Here is a 24,541-nt window from a genome sequence, read left to right as displayed (position 1 = left end):
ATCACTCAACTGGTAAACAAATGTTTAATCTTCTGAATTCTCTGAAGTAAGTGAAAAGAATTTGGTGTGCCTTGATGAGTTTACTACAACTTATACTGAAAAAGAAAACTTGCAAATAGTGTCAAACACTATTTAAAGAAATTCATTTCATTTTGATGATTATGTAGTGTGAATTCTATTATATATCTGCCATCAGCATATTCTCAAAGGGACTATTTCTGAGTGGCTATGTTATCAACATATTACTAAACAATTTATGTAAAAAGAATATGGAGGTAAGTATTTGATATTTGTTTGGTCTTATATTGAATTTGAATCATGCCAGGCTTAACAGACAAAGGAGATGAAGGATATTTTGCCACATTGACATAGGACCAATGTTTGGTAGCACTGGGTACCTCTTACCTAAGAGAGCCTGACTTTGGAACGTCCTTGTATTCTTGACGGGGCTAGTGAACATATTTTTTTTCTTTCTTCTTTAACCCCTAACATTTTACCTTATGTTTAGCATAAAGTTATATAGAACAATATTTTTGAAATAATTAAAGTATGTAGAAGTAAAGAATTTCAGGAAATGAAAAAATACATGCTGAGAATTTTATGTGGTTCTATTATTTTTGGAAGTTTTATGGTTCCATATGTCATGAATATAATTAATATTGATATTTTGAAGAAATACATTTTGATATTTACCTTATAATTGACTGAAAATATGAAGGAGGTAACACTTTTTCTAAACGTATGGCTTCCATTGCTACTCATTGATTTTGTTTATATCTCCTTTGAGTTACCAAATTCCTTTACCTTAAATAAAAACAACACTTAAGATTTTAATAAAAGCAGAATCCAAAATTCAAGGCAAGTGTGGAGGAAAATAATGAAAAAATATGTGGGAACAATGATAAGTACCATGAGGTTTTATTATGCTGAATATGACTGTAGATATAAGTCCACATTTGATAAAGTTGTTTAAGTAGAAATTTTTGACTTTCAGTTTATGGATCTAATAATATTAAACCTGTTCTGAATTCTACAATAGTAAATTTTAATATTGCTTTCTTTCTTCTTCCAAATTTCCAGTTTGGGTGCAAAACAAACTTGAAGATGATGTTATTTTAAATTTCTTACTTCATATTGAAATTCCAAATATTACTTAATGCACCAGAGCTACATGATAATTACAATTGTTTTAAGATTGGTAATCGTAATTTTTAAATTATATTGGTGAACATGATAACAGTTGTCAGGCTTCAATGTATTTATTTTTAATTAATCTAATTTGAACTCACATTTGGAATTTCATCTACACCTAGAAAGAAAGTGGTTTTGGGTGTTGGAAGAGGTGTCTGGGTGTTAGAGAATTTCTTTTTTGGGGAAAGTAGGTGCATGATACCTTTCAGGTGCTTCTCATCATAACACGTACTGTTATACTTTTTTTTTCCTCATCTATTGAGTGAAATAATTTTTAAATTATTTTTTATAATACAATATGTGGCATAATCTAAAATTAATTTCTTGAACTTTGGGGAACAATTTTTACAGCATTTAATTTTTTTTTAATCATTACCTTACTATTACCTTTTGGAATAAAAGTAGGGGAAAAAGAAAAATAAAACTGATTAGATAACTTTGTATATGTTCTAAACTGCCTACAAATTCTGTACTTAAAGAAAGGAAAAAAAAAGAAGAAATATGTGTTTTTCAACGTGGACATAAATTTACAATGTGTTTAGTACTGTCATAAATTAATTGGGTTATGGAGTGTGATTAATACATCTGATGATCAAAAAATATAGAGCTTGGAGAGGGTTTCTGTTGTAATGAGCACTGGGTACTATATAAGACTGATGAATCACAGACCTGTAACCCGAAAACAAATAATACATTATATGTTAATTAATTGCATATAAGTTTTAAACAAAGAGCTAAGAAAATTAAGTAAGCAGAAAATATCTAAAAGTCGCTGTTTGTAAATATGTTGATTCATTTCTGATCATACAGAGTTTGTTATCTGAAAGTTATCAATTTAATATAATTTTGTTTTCCATTCATTTTGGGTGGAAAACAAAAGTAGTGAACATTCTGGATACTTTACTTGGCTGGGGAAAGTGTCTGGTGGCAATTCAACTCATTTAATAATATTTTCTTTTCTATTAAAAGGCAGTCATTGTCTTTACATGGAATCTTCAGATATGATCTGCTCTGATATTTTGCATTAAACGATGAAAACAGGAAATCAAAGTATTGAAACAGACTTTATACTTTCTGGTCTTTTCCAATATGGTCGCATGGGCACTTTCCTCTTTGTTGCCATTGTAATCCTCTTTGCAGTGGCTCTGATGGGGAATATCATACTGATCCTCCTCATCCGACTGGACACCAGACTCCACACTCCAATGTACTTTCTACTCAGTCAGCTCTCCTTCATTGATATAATGAACATTTCCACCACAGTGCCCAAGATGACCACTGACTTTCTGTCAAATAGTAAGACCATTACTTTTTCAGGCTGTGAGATTCAAACATTTGTGTTCATAGTCCTTGGTGGAACTGAAGCCCTTCTCCTTGGTTTCATGTCTTATGATCGATATGTAGCCATCTGTCACCCTTTGCACTATCCTGTACTCATGAGCAAGAAGATCTGTTGGTTCATGGTCACATGTGCATGGACCAGTGGTTCTATCAATGCTTTAGTACATACATTGTATGTATTTCATCTTCCATTTTGTAGATCACGGCTCATCAACCACTTTTTCTGTGAACTTCCATCTCTATTACAACTGGTGTGTCAGGACACTTCCACATATGAGTACACAATCATTCTGAGTGGGCTTATTATCCTCCTCCTGCCATTCATGGCTGTTCTAGCTTCCTATGCACGTGTACTTACTGTAGTGTTCCAGATGAGCTCTGGTAAAGGACAGAGAAGAGCTATTTCCACTTGCTCCTCTCACCTGATTGTGGCAAGCTTATTCTATGTGACTGGTCTTTCCACCTACACAAGGCCACACTCCTTGCATTCTCCGGAGCAAGATAAGGCGGTGGCAGTGTTTTACACCATCATCACACCTCTTCTGAACCCATTTATCTACAGCCTGAGGAATAAGGAGGTTATTGGGGCCATGAGAAGACTGTTGGCATAATGGATATTTGTTTTTGAAATGTCACTTTGGGAACCCCTTATTGATTGAGATTGAATGACATAGATCACTTTGCCTTGAATACTGTTTTGAAGCATGTAAACCCTGTGAAATTTGACAAAATAAATAAATTGATAAATACATTGATTCCCACTGGCTTCAGAATGGCTTAATCATACTTATTGAAACTGGATGGATTTCCCATCTGGAAGCTGGGAAGATGGTGTTATTGTCAACATTGGCTAGTTTCTGAAACCATAGATGTCATCCTTGTCAACTCAATGTTTGCCTCTCACAGCAAATATCTTGCAATGTCCTCCTTAATATCTGAAATGCAATGAAAAGGAAATATAACCTATTGAAACATATACATTAAAATGATCTATGCAAAATACATAATCTTATGTAGATCAGAGTATTTAATTCACTCATTCATGTGTACACTCAACAACTGATTTATTGCTCTATGTGTGTGTAACTGCTACAGGCATTGGTGATATGGAAGTAAAGAAAAGTAAGAACCAACAGAAATCTTTGAACTCATCAAGTTTGCATTTCAATACAGAAAAATATATAAAATTAATACAATAACATGAATAATTTAGATTATGTCAAATATAGTAATTAATAGAAAAAATGCTGGATATGGGAAAGGTTAAACCAGAGAGTTTTGTAATTTTAAATAAAATATTCCAATAGGGGCAACTATGAGAATGATACTTGGTAAAAATTTAACTTAGCTGAAAAAATAATTCAAATGGATATGTCAAAAAGAATGTTCTTGACATAGGAAAGCGTAAATGAAAAAGTTTAGAAGAGGAAACGTGACTCACAAGACAAAGAAAATGAAGGACGGAATTGGTGGGCTCTAGGAAATGAGTAGTAATAGATCCTACATTTTAATTGTGGGTTGACGATTGTGAGGCGCTTGGTTTTTAATCCAAGAAAATTGGCAACCATTGTTATGCTTGCAAAGAGAATTGAAATAGGCAATTAGGAGACCATTGCAGTAGTACAGTTGTTACGAGGTACTGCCTTGGAGAAAAGTGGTAATGATATAGAAAGAAGTGGTCAATCTCTGGAGATTAGTTGAAAGCATACATTTGAGGCTTGCGGACAGATATGTTGGGAAATTTGAGGTATCAAAGAACAAGGAATTGGGCTAAGATCTTGCAGTAAAAACTGGAAGTAAGAAATCATCATTGTTACTATCGAGGAAAACCATAGGAACAGCATTCCATCTTCCAATTCCTTTGTGCCACTTCACTATTTGTACCTCCTCTTTACAATGGTCATTATTCTGACTTCCATCAACAGTGAGGGAAAGTGTTAATAGAATCCAACAAATAATCCTGTTGTGCATCTGGCTTTTTTTTCTCCATGTTTATGGGATTCAACCTTAATAATGCAAGCAATAATGCTATTGTTTTTAATGCTGACTAGCATTCCACTGTGTAAATGTATTACTATTGGTTTCATTGGATTGTTTGATATTTTCAGCTATTGTGAATAAAAATGCTATAACCTTCCCTATACAAAAGTTTTCTTGTGGGCACATGCACTCAATTATTTCTTCAGCATATACTAAGGAAAATATGGTTTAGTCATAGATAAAGTGCATGCTTAACTTTAATTAAACAATTAGGTTGTGGTATTAATATCAAATATTCCAAAGAGGGATACTTAAAAACCTATTGTTTGTGTAAATACCTCAGAGTGCAATGGCTGGCTCATGGGGTGATTCTATGTTTAACTTTTTGAGGAACCTCCATACTGTTCTCCAGAGTGGTTGAACCACTTTTTATTCCCACCAACAGTGTAAGAGGGTTCCCCTTTCTCCATATCCTCACCAACACCTGTCATTTCCTGTGTTGTCAATTTTAGCCATTTTGACTGGTATGAGGTGATTGTAGCAAATTTAAAATAGAAGTTTCAATAACTTCTTGTTATCTCATTGATTTGTATTGCTCTGATAATGAGTGATGTTCAGCATATTTTCATGAGTCTGTTAGCCCTTTGTCTTCTTCGGAAACATGTCTAGTCATATCTTCTGCCCCATTTTTAACTGGATTATTCATATTTCAGGTATTGGCTTTTATAAGTTATGTGTGTACTTTGAATATTAACCCTTTATCAGGTGTGTCATTTGAAACTATCTTCTCCCATTGTGTAGGTTGCCTTTTAGTTTTGTTCATTGTTTCCTTCACCTGAAAAAAGCTCTTCATTTTCATGAAATCCCCGTAGTTTCTTTTGCTTTCACTTCTCTTGCTTTAGGAGATAAATCTAGTAAGAAGTTACTTTGACGGGGGTGCCTGGGTGGCACAGCGGTTAAGCATCTGCCTTCAGGGCGTGATCCCGGCGATCTGGGATCGAGCCCCACATCAGGCTCTTCTGCTATGAGGCTGCTTCTTCCTCTCCCACTCACCCTGCTTGTGTTCCCTCTCTCACTGGCTGTCTCTACCTCTGTCAAATAAATAAAATCTTTAAAAAAAAAAAAAGAAGTTACTTTGACCAATATCAAAGAAGTTACTGCCTGTGTTCTTCTCTAGGACTTTTATGGTTTCTTGTCTCACATTTAGGTCTCATCTATTTTGAATTTATTCTTATGTATTGTGTAAAAAGGTGGTCCCTTTTCATTCTTGTGCATGTTGTTGTCCATTTCTCCCAACATCAATATTGAAGAGCCTGTATTTTTTTCCATTACATATTCTTCCCGCTTTGTTGAAGATCAGTTCACTAAATACTTGTGGTTCCATTTCTGGGTTTTCTATTCTGTACCATTCATCTATGTGTCTGTTTTTGTGCCAGTACCCTACTGCCTTGATGATTACAGCTTTATAATATAGCTTGAAGTCTGAAACTGTGATGCCCCCAGCTTTGCTTTTCTTCCTCAATGTAGCTTTGCCTATTCAAGGTCTTTGTGATTCCATATCAATTTCAGGATTGTGTGTTCTAGTTCTGTGAAAAATGCTGGTGATATTTTGATAGGGACTGCATTACATGTGTAGATTGTTTTGGGTAGTATATACACGTTAACCATATTTTTTATTCCAATCCATGGAAGCATGAAATATTTTGAGTCATCTTCAGTTACTTTCACCAGTGTTTTATAATTTTCAGAGTACTGATCTTTTACTTCTTTGGTGATGTTTACTCCTAGGTGTCTTATGGTATTTGGCGACATTGTAAATGGGATTTATTCCTGGATTTCTCTGTCAACCACTTCAATGTTGGTGTTTTGAAATATATTGATTTTGTTACTTGAAACTTTACTGAACCTGTTTATCAGTTCTAGAAATTTTGTGGAGGGGCATTTTGGATTTTCTACATAGAGAGTAGCATGTCATTTGCAAATACTGAACATTGGATATCTTCCTTACCAATTTGGGTGTCTTTTATTTGTTTTTGTTGTGTGATTGCTGAGGCCAGGCCTTCCAGTACTATGTTAAATAACAGTGTTGATGGTGGACATCCGTGTCTTGCTCCTGATCAGAGAGGAAAACCTCTCAGTTTTTCCCCATTGAAGATGATATCAGCTTTGGGCTTTTCATATATAGCCTTTATTATGTTGAAGTACGATCCTTGGAGACCTACTTTGTTGAGGGTTTTTATCATGAATGAATATTGCACTTTTTCAAATGCTTCTTCTGCATCTATTGGGACGATCTTATGATTCTTACCTTTTTTTCTTTATTAATGTGGTGTATCTCATTGACTGAATTGTGAACATTGAATCACCCTGTGACAAACAAACTAATCCCACATGATCAGGATAAACAATTCTTTAATGTACTGTCAGATTCAATTTGCTAGAATTTTCTGAGAATTTTTGCATCCATATTTGTCAAGGATGTTGGCCTGTAGTTCTCTTTGGTGGAATCTTTCTCTGATTTTGGAATCATAGTAATTCTGGCCTTGAAGAAAGAGCTTGGGATTTTTTCCTTCCATTTCTATTTTCTGGAATAGTTTGAGAAAAATATATATTATCTTTTCTTAAAATGTTTGGTAGAATTTCCCTGGGAAGGCATCTCACCCTGGACTTTGGTTTGCTGGGAATTTTTTTTTTATTACTCATTCAATTTCATTGCATTACAGACCAAATACATTTCTAGAAATTTATCCATTTCTTCCATTTATCTAAATCTGTTAGCATAATCTTTTTTACAATATTCTCCTATAATTGTTCGTATTTCTATGGTGTTTGTTGTTATTTCTCATGTCTCATTTGCGATTTTATGTATTTGGGTCCTTTTCTCTTTATGACAAGACTGGTGGGGATTTATTCATTTTCTTAATTTTTTCAAAGAACAACCTCCTGGTTTCACATTTCTGTTCTTCTGTGTTTGTTTTGGTTTTGTTTTTTAGTTTCTATACCATTATTTTTTTTTATTATGCTATGTTAGTCACCATACAATACATCATTAGTTTTTGATGTAGTGTTCCATGATTCATTGTTTGCATATAACACCCAGTGCTCCATGCAATCAATACGTGCCCTCCTTAATACCCATCAACGGCCTATCCAATCCCTTATGTCCTCCCCTCTGAAGCCCTCAGTTTGTTTCCCAGAGTCCATAGTATACCATTCTTTTTTGTTCTAATCATTAGTATTTCCCTTTTTATGCTGGTTTTAGGCTTTGTTTGTTGTTCTTTTCCAGTTTCTTTAGGTGCAAGATTAGTTTATTGGAGATTTTTCTTGCTTCTTGGGGTACACTTATATTGTTATATACTTCCCTCTTAGGACCACTTTTGCTGCATTCCAATGGTTTTTGACCATCATATTTTCATTGTTATTTTTTTCCATGTGTTTTTTTTAGTTTCTTCCTTAATTTCCTGGTTGACCCATTCATTTTTAGTAAGATGTTCATTAACCTCCATGTATTTGTGGCCTTTCTATTTTTTATTCCTTGTGTATGACTTCAAATTTCATAGAGTTGTGGTAAATATATATACATGGTATGATCACAATCTCTTTGTACCTGTTAAGACCTGATTTGTGACCTAGTATGTGATCTTTTCTGGAGAATGTCCCATGTGCACTTGAAAAGAATGTGTATTCTACTGTTGTGGAATGAAAAATTCTGAATGTATCTGTTACATCTATCTGGCCTAGTTTGTCATCCAAAGCCGTTATTTCCTTGTTGATTTTCTGCTTAGAAGATCTATCCATTGATATTAGTGGGGTAAGCAAGTCCCATACTATTATTTTATTATTGTCAATGATTTCCTTTATGTCTGTTATTGTTTTATGTATTTGTGTGCTCCCAAGTTGAGGGCATAAATATTTATAATTGTGAGATCTTGTTAGATAGTCTGCTTTGTTACGATATAGTGCCCTTCTTCATCTCTTGTTACAGTCTTTGTTTTAATATCTAGTTTGTCCGATATAAGTATCAGAATTCAGTCTTTTTTTAATGTCCATTTGCATGTCAGTTCTCTCCCCCACCATACTTTCAATCCGAAGGTGGTTTTAGGTCCTGCTTTTATTGATTTTGTTGGGAGTTCTCTGTGCTCCTGAATTTGGGTGTCTGTTTCCTTCACCAGATTAAGGAAGCTTTCAACTATTATTTCCTCTAATAATCCTTCTGCCCTCTTTTCCTCTCTCTTCTTCTGGGATGCCTATGATACAAAATGTTGTTATGCTTTATGGAATCACTGAGTTCCCTCAGTCTACCCTCATGATTCATCATTCTTCTTTCTCTTTTTCATTCATCCTCATTATTTTCTGTAATTCTATCTTCTATATCACTTATTCATTCCTCTGATTCTTCTGTTCTTGTGGTCTTTATGTGCAATCAGTTTCAAATCATAGTTATTGTATTTTTCATTTCAGCCTGATTTTTTTAACTCTTTTATCTCTGCTACAGTTGTGTCCCTGATGTCTTCCATGTTTTCCTCTATTCCAGCAAGTATCTTTATGTTTGTGGCTTTAAATTTTCCATCAGGCATTTCACTTATATCTGCTTCAGGTATCTCTCTGGCTGTGACCTTTTCTTGTTTTGTTCTTTCAGGATGACTTCTATTTTAGTATGTTTTCTGGGTCTGTCTCCTCCTCTGTGTTAGAAAAGCTTGTTGTTTCCTGCTTCTGAGAGTGATGGCTTTATTTAATTCCAGTGTAACTGGCATTCATTGTTATATTAATTTCAGGTAAACAATATAATAATTCAACAATTTCATACATCACCAGTTCTCATGCTGGAAAATACAATTAAGATATTTTCACGAAAAGTGAGAGTCAATATTTTCAACTAAATTTTACATGTAAGATATTTGGGAGAAATTAAGATAGAATATATGTACTCAATAGAAACTCTGTAAAAGGAAAATTACATATATGCACATCTTCTCTGAACTCTAAACTATTCTACCTTGGCTTTCAAGTTATTTCAATTTTCTTTCTTTCTTCTCCTTGTCCTTCTCTTTCTTCTCTTTCTTCTTCCTCCTCTTCTTCATCTTCTTTTCCTTCTACTTCTCCTTGTTCTTCTTCTTCTTCTTCCTCTTGTTTGTTTCAAATCTCAGCACAGGAGTTGCCAATATTGTCCCATTAAATTAGTTTAGAAGGTTGACTGGTGGAAACCCAACCTCATTTTCATTTCTACCAATTAACTATTATTGCTATAGAAAAAAATGGATGAACATTATGCTATTAATTTAATTACTTTTCTGAACTTGAGCACAATTTGCCTTTGAAGGAATTTTGAAACCTGAGTCCTACTTCTACAAGCAAGCCAATATTCTTAAGATTGTTGTATGAAAAATGTGTGTTAGTTAATACAGAACATCATCTCCTATGTCATATAATTCCTTAGAAATTCCTACCTATTTTTCACACACAAAAAGAATCTGACTATATATCAGTTGGTTATTGATTATGCAGAGTTCAAATCCATATGCATATTCTAAAGGAAAATTCAGTTAATTAATACTTTTTAAAACCCTATCAGATAGGTCTGGTGATGTGATTGTTTTCATTTTTACAAATATATGACAGCATTTGCCCAGACCTTTTTTTTTTCCCCTTTTGGAAAACCAATACCAGTTCTAATTAAGCCTCATATGGTTAATTGTGGACCAGAGACCAAGTTTTCCCAAAAGGGCTGTTGAAACGAAAATACGAGTTTCCACCATTATTAGACAGTCAGTCCATTTGCCTTGAGAGGTTGAAAATCTTATATAAGGGGAAGAAAATGTCTGTGTACATTTAAATTATATTTTCTCTTATATTTTTTATGCTAAATGATCAAAGGCTTATTCTCAATGGCAAAATACATTACCAATAAACTTACAGACTAGGAGTACATGAACAGATCCTAAAACGTGTTGCAAATTAGAGTTTAAATATTTTTGGATTTCTCTTGGAATATTTTTCTTTCTATTCTGTAGATGTGCCAAATAAAATAGTTTGATTATTCAGAATATTGTGATACTGCCTATGTAACTCTTTTATATACACGATCAAAAAATAATGTAGTTTTACTAGAAGAATTTGTTGTAACTCTGTAATTATTACCCTCATGTGTGTTAAGAATTCTTTCTATGTATATACTATTGCAGATACATCTTTCATCCTTTTTTTAATGTTTTATTTTAATAACAAAATTCTAGAAGAGTGAGACACAGCTGTATATAACAGACTATATGCTTCAAAGGAAATGATTTTTTATTATTTTATAAAAGTAAAGAAAAATTGTATTCTGCTCATCAAGAAGAAAATATATTATTTTAAAGAAATATCATTTGCTTTAGTTTCTAAGACATGGATGGCATGGTTGAGGGAAAGAAATCTTCTTCACATTTTCAATCACTCAGCTATCAAATAGTTGTTTAATCTGCTGAGTCCTCTGAAGTAAGTGAAAAAACTTGGTGTGCCTTGATGAGTTTACAACAACTTATATTTTTTTTAATGATTTTTTATTATATTATGTTAGTCACCACAAAGTACATCCCCGGTTTCCGAAGCAAGGCTCGATGATTCATTAGTTGTGTATAACACCCAGTGCACCATGCAATACGTGCCCTCCTTACTACCCATCACCAGTCTATCCCATTCCCCCACCTCCCTCCCCTCTGAGGCCCTCAGTTTGTTTCTCATAGTCCATAGTCTCTCATATTTCATTCCCCCTTCTGATTACCCCCCTTTCTTTATCCCTTTCTTCCCCTACTGATCATCCTAGTTCTTATGTTCCATAGATGAGAGAAATCATATGATAGTTGTCTTTCTCTACTTGACTTCTTTCACTTAGCATTATCTCCTCCAGTGCCGTCCATGTTGCAGCAAATGTTGAGAACTCGTTCTTTCTGATAGCTGAGTAATATTCCATTGTATATATGGACCACAACTTCTTAATCCAGTCATCTGTTGAAGGGCATCTCAGCTCCTTCCACGATTTAGCTATTGTGGACATTGCTGCTATGAACATTGGGGTGCATATGGCCCTTCTCTTCACTACCTCTGTATCTTTGGGGTAAACACCCAGTAGTGCAATGGCTGGATCATAGGGTAGCTCAATTTTTAACTTTTTAAGGGACCTCCACACTGTTTTCCAGAGTGGCTGTACCAACTTGCATTCCCACCAACAATGTAGGAGGGATCCCCTTTCTCCACATCCTCTCCAACAATTGTTGTTTCTTGCCTTGTCTATTTTTGCCGTTCTAACTGGCGTAAGGTGGTATCTCAGTGTGGTTTTGATTTGAATTTCCTTGATGGCTAATGATTTTGAACATTTTTTCATGTGTCTGTTAGCCATTTGTATGTCTTCATTGGAAAAGTGTCTGTTCATTTCTTCTGCCCATTTTTTGATTTGTTTATTTGTTTCTCGTGTATTGAGTTTGAGAAGTTCTTTATAGATCTTGGATACCAGTCCTTTATCTGTAGTGTCATTTGCAAATATCTTCTCCCATTCCGTGGGCTGCCTCTTAGTTTTTCTGACTGTTTCCTTGGCTGTGCAGAAACTTTTAATCTTGATGAAGTCCCATAAGTTCATTTTATCTTTTGTTTCTCTTGCCTTTGGGGATGTATCATGAAAAAGTTGCTTTGGCTGATGTCGTAGAGGTTGCTGCCTATGTTCTCCTCTGAAATTTTGATGGATTCCTGTCTCACATCAAGGTCTTTCATCCATTTGGAGTTTAATTTAGGTATGGTGTGAGACAGTGGTCAAGTTTCATTCTTTTGCATGTAGCTGTCCAATTTTCCCAGCACCATTTATTGAAGAGACTGTCTTTTTCCCACCAGATGTTTTTTCCTGCTTTATCAAATATTAGTTGCCCAAAGAGCCGAGGGTCCATTTCTGGGCTCTCTATTCTGTTCCATTGGTCTATATGTCTGTTTTTGTGCCAGTACCATGCTGTCTTTGTGATCACAGCTTTGTAGTACAGCTTGAAATCCGGCATTGTGATGCCCCCAGCTTTGTTTTTCCTTTTCAACAGTTCCTTGGAGATTTGGGGCCTTTTCTGTTTCCATACAAATTTAAGGACTTTTTGTCCAGTTCTTTGAAAAATGTCCTCGGTATTTAGATCGGGATAGCATTGAAACTGTAGATTGCTCTGGGTAGCATGGACATTTTCACTATGTTAATTCTTCCGATCCATGAGCATGGAATATATTTCCATCATTTTATGTCTTCCTCAATGCCTTTCAAGAGTGATTTATAGTTTCTAGAATATAGGTCCTTTACGTCTCTGGTTAAGTTAATTCCAAGGTAACGTATGGTTTTTGGTGCTGTTGTAAATGGGATGGATTCCCTAATTTCTTTCTTTGGTCTCGTTATTTGTGTATAGAAATGCAACTGATTTCTGAGCATTGATTTTGTATCCTGCCACGTTACTGAATTGCTCTATAACTTCTAATAGTTTGGGAGTGGATTCTTTTGGGTTTTCCATATAGAGTATCATGTCATCTGCGAAGAGAGATATTTTGACTTCTTCTTTGCCGATTTGAATACTTTTGATCCCTTTTTGTCGTCTGATTGCTGTTGCAAGGACTTCTGGTACTGTGTTGAATAATAGTGGAGAAAGTCGGCATCCTTGTCGAGTTCCTGATTTTAAGGGAAAGGCTTCCAGCTTTTCCCCATTAAGAATAATATTTGCAGTAGCCTTTTCATAGATGGCTTTTATGAGATTGAGAAATGTACCCTCTATTCCTACACTCTGAAGGGTTTTAATCAGGAAAGGATGCTGTATTTTGTCAAATGCTTTTTTGGCATCAGTTGAGAGGATCATATGGTTCCTGAGTCGTTTCTTGTTGATATGATGTATCACGCTGATTGATTTGCGAATATTGAACCACGCTTGCATCCCAGGTATGAATCCCACTTGATCATGATGGATAATCCTTTTAATGTACTGTTGGATTCTATTAGCAAGTATCTTGTTGAGGATTTTGATGTCCATATTCATTAGGGAAATCGGTCTGTAATTCTCTTTTTTGAGGGGGTCTTTGCCTGGTTTGGGGATCAAGGTAATATTGGCCTCATAGAATGAGTTTGGTAGCTTTCCTTCTGTTTCTATTTTTTGAAATAGCTTTAGGAGAATAAGTATTATTTCTTCTTTGAATGTTTGGTAGAATTCCCCAGGAAAACCGTCCAGGCCTGGAGTTTTGTTATTTGGAAGGTTGTTTATCACTGACTCAATTTCTTCATAATTAATTGGCCTGTTTAAGAAATCAATTTCTTCCTGTTTCAATCTTGGTAGTTTATAGGTTTCCAGGAAGGATTCCATCTCTTCCAGATTGCTTAGTTTATTGGCATATAGCTGTTGATAAAAATTTCTAATAATCCTTCCAATTTCAATGGTGTTCGTCATGACCTCTCCTTTTTCATTCATACTTTTATTAATTTGGGTCCTTTCTCTTTTCTTTTGGATAAGTCTTGCCAGTGGTCTGTCAATTTTATTGATTCTCTCAAAGAACCAGCTTCTAGTCCTGTTAATCTGCTCTACACTATCTGGTTTCTGATTGATTGATTTCTGCTCTAATTTTGGTCACCTGCTTCCTCGTGAGTGGATTAGGCCTGTCCCTCTGTTGCTGTTCCAGCTTCTTGAGGTGAGAATATAAAAACTGCATTTTAGATTTTTCTATTCTTTTGAGTGAGGCTTGGATGCCTATGTGTTTCCCCCTTAGGACTGCCTTTGCAGTATCCCATAGGTTTTGGACTGTTGTATTTTCATTCTCATTGGTCTCCATAAATTGTTTATTTTGATCTTTGATTTCCTGGGTTATCGAGTCATTCCTGAGCAGGATGGTTCTTAGTCTCCAAGTGTTTGAGTTTCTTCCAAATTTTTCATTGTGGTTGAGTTCCAATTTCAGAGAGTTGTGGTCTGAGAATATGCAGGGGATAATTTCTATCTTTTGGTATCGGTTGAGACCTGTTTTGTGTCCCAGAACATGGTCTATTCTTGAGAATGTTCCATGGGCATTAGAATAGAATGAGTATTCTTTGGTTCTGGGGTGTATTGTTCTATATATATCTATGAGGTCCAACTCGTCAAGTATGGCATTCAAAGCCTTTGATTCTTTGCTTAGTTTTTGCCAGGGTGTTCTGTCTATTTCTGAGAGTGGAGTGTTGAGGTCCCCTACTATTAATGTATTTTTATCTATATGTCTCTTTATTCTGGTTAAGAGTTGGCTTGTGTATCTTGCTGTTCCCCTGTTGGGGGCATATATATTTATAATTGTCATATCCACTTGTTGAATACTTCCTTTAAGAATAATATAGTGCCCTTCTGCGTCTCTAACTATAGTCTGTAGTTTAAAATCCAATTTATCTGATATGAGAAGTGCTACCCCAGCTTTCTTTTTAGGTCCATTTGCGTGAAAGATGGTACTCCATCCCCTTACTCTCAGTCTGAATGCATCTTTGGGTTCGAAATGAGTCTCTTGTAGACAGCAAGTGGATGGGTCATTTCTTTTTATCCAATCTGCAATCCTGTGGCGCTTTCTGGGAGCGTTCAAACCATTCACATTAGTGCTAAGAACTGAGATATGTTTTTAATGATGCCATGTTGCCAGTAAAGTCTTTGTTTGTATTGGTTGTGACTTTCTTTTGTGTATCACTCTTGAGGCCTTTTTACCTTTATAGAACCCCCCTTAATATCTCCTGTAGGGCTGGTTTTGTGGTTACAAAATTGGTTAATGACTGGTGATCCTGAAATGTCTTTATTTCTCCATCAATTCTGAATGACAGCCTTGCTGGATAAAGGATCCTTGGCTGCATGTTTTTCTCTGAAAGAGCTTTAAATATGCTCCCCCAACCCTTTCTCTCATTCCAGGTCTTTGTAGACAGGTCTGACGTAATTGTGATGCCTTTGCCTTGGTACGTGAGAAATTTCTTTGCCCTGGCCACTTTCAATACTGTATCCTTGGATCTAATATTTGCGAATTACGCTATGACGTGACGTGGCGTAGGTTTGTTGTGGTTGAGCTTGGGAGGGGTCCTCTCTGCCTCTTGGACATGAATGTTTGTTTCCCTCGCTAGATTAGGGAAGTTTTCAGCTACAATTTGTTCAAATATCTCTTCTAGACCTCTGTTTTTCTCCACCCCCTCGAGGATGCCTATGATTCTGACATTGGATCGTTTCATTGAGTCAGTAATCTCCCGTAACCTACATTCATGGGCGTGGATTTTTTTAAGACCAACTTCTATTTTCGTTTTTTCCTCTATTATCCCATCCTCCCATTCACTAACCCGTTCTCTGCTTCGGTGACCCTGGCCGTCAGAGCCTCTAGCTTTGCCTGCATTTGGCTCATAGAATTTTTAATTTCTGTCAGATTCGCTCTCATTTCTATCTTTAGGGATTCTCTATTCTCAGTAACCTTTTCGTTAATACATTTTTCAATTCTACTCATCATTTTGACCATCGTTACTCTGATTTCCATGTCTGATAATTTGGTTACATCCATATCCATTATTTCGGTGGCAGAGGCCACAGACTCACTGTCTTTTCTTTGCTGTGGGGGCTTTTCCTTCTTGTCATTCTGATGAGGAGAGGTTGTGGGATTGTCCAGAGCCCAAATTATTGACTGGGTCCCAGGCCGTGCCCCTTGTTTTATAGGGATCTTAGGGATGTGGGCTTCTTCTTTAAAGATTTTATTTATTTATTTATCTGAGAGAGAGAGAGACAGTCAGCAAGAACGGGAACAGAAGCAGGGGAGTGGGAGAGGAAGAAGCAGGCTCTCAGCGGAGGAGCCCAATGAGGGACTCCTTTCAGGAACGCCGGGATCACAACAGGTGCTCAATGACTGCGCCACCCAGGCGCCCAGGGTTGTGGGCTTCTTGATTTTTCAGCCTTCGTTCTGTGTTCTGGGGGAGGGGCCTGCCGCGCTGGTACTCAGGCAACCCTGTTTGGGTAGAGTCTCTGTGTCCCCTGCGAGGGGGGATGGGGATGGGCAGGCTGTGAGCTGGTATTTCCAGGCTTTTGTTCTCTGGCGGCTTTCCCTGGTGGTCTGTTATGCCTCTTCTGAGAGTCAGGGCAGCAGAGGTTGAATTGTCACAGAACAGAGGGATTGTGGCCCATTCTCCACTGATGTTCTGGCCACTTTAACTCCGTTACTGTTGGTGCTGCTCAACCCTGCAGCGTCCCGGGATGTGCGCCCCACACCCGGCGTCCCTGCCCTCACTTCCAGGACCGGCGCGTCTCTGTCCTTTGTGTTTCTAACGCCGCCAGCCACCAGCCACCCCCTCACGCTCCCAGATCACCAGGTCTGAGTCTATGCCCGGTGAGCACACCGGGATTCCAGAGTTCTGTGTGAAGCCTGGTGGTGCATGCATCTGGTTCAGGGTCTTAGTCTGCTGTTTCGCGGGTGCCTACTGATGGCTGGTCCGCCCGCTCCCCCGTGCAGGTGGCCCACCAGCCGCCAGCCACCCTGCATGCGCTCCTGGAGCTCCCGGTCTCAGTCTGGATCCCGTGAGCACACCGGGATTCCGGGGTTGTTCCGCGAGATTCCTGGTGGCGCATGCTCCCAGCTCACCGGTCTCAGTCTGCTCTCTCGTGGGTGCCTTCTGTGAGTCCCCCGCTCCCCGTGCAGGTGGCTGCCGCTTCCCGGCGCCTGAACACGGTGGCTCCCTCCCCCTTCCATTTATCTTCTGATATCTGTGCGTGGTTTCATGGCTCCCCGCTTCAAACCTCAACTCTCAGCGCTGGAGATGTTCATTTGTAGAGATCCAGATGTATCATCCTGAGTCTCAGGTTGATTCCGTGGTTATTTAGGCTGGTCTGGTACCTATCCAACTCGACTCAGGGGACCGGCTGAAAAAGGGGTCCCCTACTCCTCCACCATCTTAACTCCTCCTCTACTACAATTTATATTGAAAAGGAAAACATGCAATTGGTGTCAGACATACTATTTAAGGAAAGGTATTTCATTTTGATGATTATGTCGTGTGAATTACATTAAGCATCTAACATGTGCATATTCTCAATGGGACTATTTCTGAGTTGGCTCTATTATCAACATACTACTTAAATGATATATGTGAGAGATATATGAGAGAGAGAAGTATTTGAAATTTGTTTGGGCTTATACTGAATTTGAGTCATCCCAGGTTTATATTTTTTTAAAGATTTTATTTACTTATTTGAGAAAGAGAAACAGAGCACAAGCCAGGAGAGGGGCAGAGGGAGAGGGAGAAGCAGACTGCATGTTAAGCAGGGAATAGGATGTGACACTCTATCCCAGGACCCTGGGATCATGACCTGAGCTAAAGGCAGCTGTTTAACTGACTGAGCCACCCAGGCACCCCTCATCCCAGGTTTAAAAAACAAAGGCGTTGAAGGCCATCTTGTCACAGTGAGATAGGGCCAGAGTTTTGTAGCAGTGTGTAAGAGAGCTTGACCCTGGAACATCCTTGTATTCTTGATTAGGCTAATGAACATGCTTGTTTCTTTCATCTTTAGTTTAAAAAAAATTCAGATTTTTTTTTTATTTACTAGAGAAAAAGACAGAGCACAAGCAGGGGGAGGGACAGAAAGAGAAAGATAAGCAGACTCCTTGTTGAGTGGGGAGTCTGATGTGGGGCTTGATCCCAGGACCTCAAGATCATGACCTGAGCTGAAGTCAGAGGCTTAACTGACTGAGACACCCAGGCACCCCAGTTCCTTTCTTCTTTAAACCATAATATTTTACATTGTGTTTAGCACAAATTTACATCCAACAATATTTTTTAAATTACAAAAGTGTGTAAAACTAATAAAGTATTTTAGGAAACAAAGCATACATAGTGAGAATTTTATGCAGTTCTATTAAAATACTTTTTAAGTGGTATGGCCCCATACAAGTCTTGGTTATTACTAATAATTCCCTTCTGATATTTACCTTATTAGTGACTGAAAATATGAAGGAGATAACACATTTTCTGTATGCTTGGTTTCCATTTCTACTCTTTTTTTTTTTATTTCCATCTCCTGGTATGAGTTACTTAATACCTTTACCTTAAATAAAATTCACATTAAAGTTTTTTAATAAGAGCGGAATTCAAAATTCAAGGAAAATGTGCAGAAAAAATAATGTAAATATATCTTTGGAGTTTGATAAGAATCAGAAGAGTTTTTATTATGATGAAAATACTTACAGACCTAATTGCCATTTTTAAAAGTTTTTACTTTATTCCAGTTAGTTAACACAAAATGTTACATTAGTTTCAGGTGTACTATATAGTGAATCAACAATTCCATACATCACCCAGGGATTATCAGGAAAAGTGCTCTTCTTAATTCCTATCACATATTCAGCCCATTTCCAACTTCCTTCCCTCTGATAAGCAATAGTTTATCCTCTATTATTTAGATTCTGTTTCTTGATTTGTCTTTCAGATGGCCAACACACACAAGGAAAGATGTTCATCATCACTTACCATCAGGGAAATACAAATGAAAACTGCAATGAGATGTCACCTCACACCTGTCAGAATGGCTAAAATCAACAACAAAGAAACAACAGGTTGTGTAGAAAAAGGAACACTCATGTTGGTGTGAATGAAAACTGGTACAGCCACTTTGAAAAATATTATGGACTTTCCTAAAAAAGTTAAAAAAAGAACTAATTGCATATTGATAAAGTTGTTTAGGTAGAAATGTTTGACTTTCAGTATATGGATCTAATAATACTTAAGTTGTTCTCAAATCTACCATGGTAAATGTAAGCTTTAATACTGCTTGTTCTCTCCTGCTAAAGGTTCTGTTTTTGGTTGAAAGCACACTTTCAAATGATGTCAATTTAATTTGCTTGACTAGTATGAAATTCCGAGATATTAGTTAATGCACCAGAGCTACATTTTAATCACACTTTTTGTTTGTTTGCTTTGGTTTGGTTTGGTTTGTTTCTTTGGATGGCGAACTATGTTTAAATTATATTGGTGAACATAATATCATAAAACCTGTGAGTCCTCAATGTGTGTATTTTATATTAATGTGAATTGAACTTCAGTTTGGAATTTTATCTACTTCTGGAAAGTGCCTCTGGATGTTGGAGTTTGAGTAGAGGATTTCTTTTTGGGGAAAGAAAATGCATTATGTCTTTAGGTGCTTCCATTTTAACATTCACATTAGTGCTTTTCCTTCATCTATTAAGTGAAATATATTTTATTTTATTTACACTACATTATAGATGTCATAGCTTAAAATTAATTTCTTGAAATGTTATGGAGAAGTTTTTACAGCCTGCGATGTTTTTAATACTTACCACAGTATAATGTTTGGAATCAGAGATGGGAAAACAATAGATCAGATAACTTTCTACATGCTTTAAAAAGTGCTAAGAATTTTGCACTTATTGAATAATCATTTTATTTATAATGTCATAAGCATTATAGCATAAAATTGAGATATTCCACAATAAGGGGCTGTTCTTTTGTGGGTTTTTTTTTGTTTTTTTGGGATTTTTTTCCCCACAAAATTCTATGTTTCTAGAACGTACCACAGAATTATCTTTAGAATCAGAGTTGGTATAAAATCTGAATAAAGAGCTTTGCATATGCATAACAAATGGCCTAAGAAATGTATCTATTGAAAAGAAAATAAAAGGATGAAAATATATATATATATATATATATATATATATATATATATATATAATTTTTTCCCAAATTGGTTGGAAATGTATAGTGCATTTAACAATGTTATAAATCTATTGAGGAATTGAGTGTGATGAACACATCTGGTGATAAAAAGAAAAAGTCAAAGCTAAGTGGAAATTGAGTGACCATACATTCTCTTAATGTTGTCTTCTGTGTAAAGATTTCTATTTACACATGATCATCCAGGGCTTGCACTCTCAAAGTTACTGTAATATGATAATGTTGCTTCCACTCATTTTGGGAAGAAAATCAAAGCAGTGCACAGTGTGGATACTTTCCTTGGCTGGGGAAATGATCTGGTGGCAAATAAACTCATTTAATAATAATCATTTTATTTTCTCTTAAAGGGCAGTCATTGTATTTACATGGAATCTTCAGATATGATCTGCTCTGATATTTTGAATTAAGCTTTGAAAACAGGAAATCAAAGTGTTGAAACAGACTTCATACTTTCTGGTCTTTTCCAATATGGTCTCATGGACACTTTCCTCTGTGTAGCCATTGTAATCCTCTTTGCAGCGGCTTTAAATGGGGAATATTATACTGATCCTTCTCATTCAACTGTACACCAGATTCCACACTCCAATGTACTTTTTACTCAGTCAGCTCTCCTTCATGGATATAATGAACATTTCCACCACAGTGCCCAAGATGACCACCGACTTCCTGTTAAATAGTAAGACCATTACATTTTTAGGCTGTGTGATTCAAACCTTTTTGTTCATGGTCCTTGGTGGAACTGAAGCTCTTCTCCTTGGTTTCATGTCTTATGATTGATATGTAGCCGTCTGTCACCCTTTACACTATCCTATACTCATGAGCAAGAAGATCTGTTGGTTCATGGTCACATGTGCATGGACGAGTGGTTCTATCAATGCTTTAGTACATACATTGTATGTATTTCAACTTCCATTTTGTAGATCATGGGTCATCAACCACTTTTTCTGTGAACTTCCATCTCCATTGCCACTGGTGTGTCAGGACACTTCCCAGTATGAGTACACAGTCCTTCTGAGTGGGGTGATTATTCTGCTGTTACCATTCATGGCCATTCTAGCTTCCTATGCATGTGTACTAACTGTGGTGTTCCAGGTGAGTACAGGAAAAGGACAGAGAAGAGCTGTCTCCACTTGCTCCTCTCACCTGATTGTGGCAAGCCTATTTTATATGACTACTCTCTCCACTTATCCAAGGCCACACTCCTTGCATTCTCCAGAAGAGGATAAGGCAGTGGCAGTGTTTTATACCATCATCACACCTCTTCTGAACCCATTTATCTACAGCCTCAGAAATAAGGAGGTTATCGGGGCCATGAGAAGACAATTGGTAGAGTGTGTATTTGTACACAAAATAGCACCTTAGGAGCCCCTAGTAAATGAGATTGAATAACATAGAATATTTTTGGAATACTGTTCTAGAATATGTAAACTCTAAGAAATACTTATCAAAGAAATAAATTGATAAATATATTGATTCCTCTTGGTTTCAGAATAACTTAATCATACATGTTGAAACTGGACTAATTTCCAAACTGGAAGCTGGAGAAATGTGTTATTTTCAACATCATGTAATTTCTAAAGCAATAGTTTTCATTCTTGATAACTTAGTGTTTACATATCACAACAAATATTTTGCAATGTCTTTCTTAATATCTGAAATGCAATGAAAGGAAATACAATCTACTCAAACACAAAACATTAAAAAGTTCTATGTAAAAAATATACTGTCATGTAGAGCAGACTAGATAACTCACTCATTCACCTGTTCACTCAACTGCTTTAATGTTTTAACTATGTGTGTGGCACTTCTGCACGCATTGGTTATATGGAAGTAAAGAAAGATTAGAACCAACAGAAATCTTTGAACTCATTAAGTTTGCATTTCAGTGCAGGGAGATGTAATATTAATAAAATAAACATGAATAATTTACTGTATGTCTAAAGTAGTAATTAATGGGAAAAAATGGATATTGGGAAAGGATAAGCCAGAGTGTTTTGTAGTTTTATAAAAAATAGTCCAATAGGGACAAATATGAGAGTGATGCATGGTCAAAAATTTGACTGAGATGAAAAAACATTTCAAATGGATATGTCATAAAGAATGTTCTGGACATAGGAAAAAGTAAATGAAAAAATATTTTTGAAGAGAATACTTGATTGACGGCACAGAAAATAAAAGAATAAATTGTTGGGCTTTAGGAAATGGGTAAATTTAATGGAGTCTGAATTTGAAATGTAAACTTGACCATTGTGAGGAGGTTTTCTTTGTAATCCAGGAAAATTGGCAACCATTGCTGTGCTTTCAAAGAGAATTGAAATGGGAGGTTATGAGACATTACAGTAGTACAGTTTTTATAAGATTCTACCTTGGAGATAAGTGGTAATGGCTGAGAAGCAAGAAGTGGCCAGCCTCTGGAGATGAGTAGAAAGCAGACCTTTGAGGCTTGCTGACAGAAATGATGTAAAATATGAGGGAATCATAAGAACAAAGAATTTGGTTGAAATCTTAGAAGAAATACTGTAAGTGAGAAATCATCATTATTACTGTGGAGGAAAACCATAGGAGCGAACATTTCTATCCTCCATTAGCACCTCCCTTCCACTTTTGTCATAATTTGGATTTCCATCAACACTGATAGAAGACCTTATTAATAGACTCCAACAAACAGTTCTCTTGTGCAACTGGCTTCTTTCCCTCAATGTTTATGAGGGGCAACCTTAATGATGCAAGCATTACTGCTATTGTTTTTATTGCTGACTAACATTCCACTGTATTTTTCTTTCATTGGGTCATTTGATATTTCCAGATGTTATGAATTTAAAAAAAAAATGCTATAACACTCCCTATACAAGAGTTTTCATTTGGGGAGAGGCATTTCAATATGGCAGAGGAGCACAAGACCTAAAGTTCATCTGGTCCCAGGAATTCAGCTAGATAGCTACCAAACCATTCTGAAAACCTATGAACGCATTGGGAGAATGACGAAAAGAGTAGCAGAAACTCTGTGAACAGAAAAAGCAGCCACTTTCTGCAAGGAGGAGAAAAGATGGCGGAGGAGTAGGAGACCCTTTCACAGCTGGTCCTGAGGCAAGCTGGATATCTACCAGACCATCCTGAAAACCCATGGAATCACCCTGACTCACAGGAAAATACATCTGAATCTCTACAAACGAACATCTCCAGCGCTGAATATTGAGGTACAAAACAGGGAGCTGTGAATCAGTGTACAGATATCAGAAGATAAACTGAAGGGGGAGGGAGCTGACATGCTCGGGCGACAGGAAGCAGTAGCCACTTGTGCTGGTGAGCGGGCTGGATTCACAGACCGGCACCCATGAGAGAACAGACTGAGACTGTGAGCCTGGGAACGCCCACAACCAGATTGAACACCAGAGCTCCAGAGCGTACACTCAAACTAGACTGAAACCTAGAGCTCGGGAGCATGCATGACTAGACTGAAATCCAGAGCCCTGAGCCCTCCTTGGAACCGGATAGATACCAGGAGCTCATCAGCACACACGCAACCAGAGTGAAAACCAGCACTCCAGAGCCTACGCGAACCATAAGGAAACAGGGAGCTCGGGAGCGTGCACAGGAACCAGGGGTGGTTGGCAGTGTTAGAAGCACAAAGGACAGAGATGTGTTGGTCCTGGAAGTGAGGGCTGGGACACCAGCTGTGGGGCGCACATCCCAGGATGCTGCAGGGTTTTTAGCAGCACCAACAGAAATAGGGTTAATGTGGCCAAGAGAGCTCAGTGGAGAGAGGACAATGATATCTCTGTTCTGAGACAGAGACTAGGATACATCCACTGCTGCTCTGACTCTCAGAAGAGTCACAGAAAACCACCAGGGAAAGCCACCAGAGAAAAAAAAGCCCAGAAATAAGGGCTCACATTGTGCCCATCCCCATCCCCCCTGCAGGGGACAGGGCAACTCTACCCAAACAGGTTGCCTGAATATCAGCGTGGCAGGCTCCTTCCCGAGAGAGCAGGCTGAAAAATCAAGAAGCCATCATCCCTAAGCTCCCTATCAAACAAGTGCACACTGCCTGTGTCCTGGTAAATATTTGGGCTCTGGGCATCCCCGCAACCTCTCCTCATCAGAATGATGAGGAGGAGAAATTCCCCCCAGCAAAGACTAGATAATGAGTCTGTGGCCTCTGCCACAGAATTGATAGATATGGATATAACCAAATTGTCAGAAATGGAGTTCAGAGTAACAATGGTCAAGATAATGTGTAGGCTTGAAAAAACTATTAATGAAAATATTAACGAGAATATAGAATCTCTAAGGGCAGAAATGAGAGCAAGTCTGGCAGAAATTAAAAATGCTATG

General features: G+C 37.1%; 2 pseudogenes; both read left to right on the top strand.

Annotated features, from left to right (window-relative positions):
• The first annotated feature begins 2,177 nt into the window (after nucleotides 1–2,177).
• Nucleotides 2,178–3,143, top strand: LOC125282938 (olfactory receptor 2AK2-like; annotated as a pseudogene).
• Nucleotides 3,144–5,173: 2,030 nt separating this feature from the next.
• LOC125282937 (olfactory receptor 2AK2-like) lies at nucleotides 5,174–21,568 on the top strand (annotated as a pseudogene).
• Nucleotides 21,569–24,541: the final 2,973 nt, after the last annotated feature.

Source organism: Ursus arctos, unplaced genomic scaffold (assembly GCF_023065955.2).
Source record: "Ursus arctos isolate Adak ecotype North America unplaced genomic scaffold, UrsArc2.0 scaffold_5, whole genome shotgun sequence".
NCBI classification, from domain to species: Eukaryota; Metazoa; Chordata; class Mammalia; order Carnivora; family Ursidae; genus Ursus; species Ursus arctos.
Note: the sequence above shows the minus strand (reverse complement) of the source record. Positions and strands in the feature narration are given on the sequence as shown.